We start from the raw sequence: 920 nt of genomic DNA, 5'->3' as shown, positions 1-920 counted from the left end.
TAGGGGCAACAAACAATGACTTTACAAAGCTTACTCAACAGTGCCACCAGAGTTCCCAACACTACACGATAGCTGTGCAAAATGTTAGCATTACTCAGAAAACAAAACAAATAGGGGGATGTTTTCTAGTTGCATGTGCGTATACAATTAAAACATTTTAATATGAAAATCTGTCAATTAGAATAAAAGAGACAATATTTGAGAAGACAAACCAATGCATTTTCAAACACATGTCTGTTTTTCTGCCAGTTTTATTTATGTGTCTAGGAAATAATTTAACATTGAACCATTTTGATTTGGAGAAAATTAGACATACACAGGGACATACACAACCACTGTGTTAAGTAAGAAACCCTTAAACAATATTAACATTTATATTAACATGACCTACTTCACTGCTGGCATATTACAATGAATACTAATGCCCATGAGCCATATTTTAAACCATCTCTCTCTTGGGCCTGTGCTCATTTAGTACTTTCTACACATTTTAAAAATATCACCTGGAGAGAATCTTTCCTAAAAGACTATGCAGAAAAGTCAGACCTGTGCTGCTACATCCAGCAGCGCATTCTTGACAAGCAAAAGTGCTGAGCATTGTAGTAAGTAAATAAATGAGCTAGGGCTCTTGTTGAAGGCTGTGCGATCAATCTCACTTTGAAATGAATGGGTTATCTTGCTGAGAGTTTGTTTGTGTGTCTGGTACTCAACTGAATCCGTTAGGATAAGTAAAACATTGAAGTAGGCTCTGAATCTCCTTTCTCGTAGACAAGCATCTTCTGGAGAGGAGTGGTCAGAACAGAATTTAATTTATTTCATCTATCTGCATCAAATGCATTTATACTCATAGGAGAGATGAAAAAAAGTAAAGATCCACTTTAAGTTGAATTGTTCATAGACAGAACATCTACTCTTAATGT

The sequence above is a fragment of the Echinops telfairi genome, unplaced genomic scaffold, assembly GCF_000313985.2.
Source record: "Echinops telfairi isolate 266 unplaced genomic scaffold, ASM31398v2 ScPeMD7_18;HRSCAF=68, whole genome shotgun sequence".
NCBI classification, from domain to species: Eukaryota; Metazoa; Chordata; class Mammalia; order Afrosoricida; family Tenrecidae; genus Echinops; species Echinops telfairi.
Note: the sequence above shows the minus strand (reverse complement) of the source record.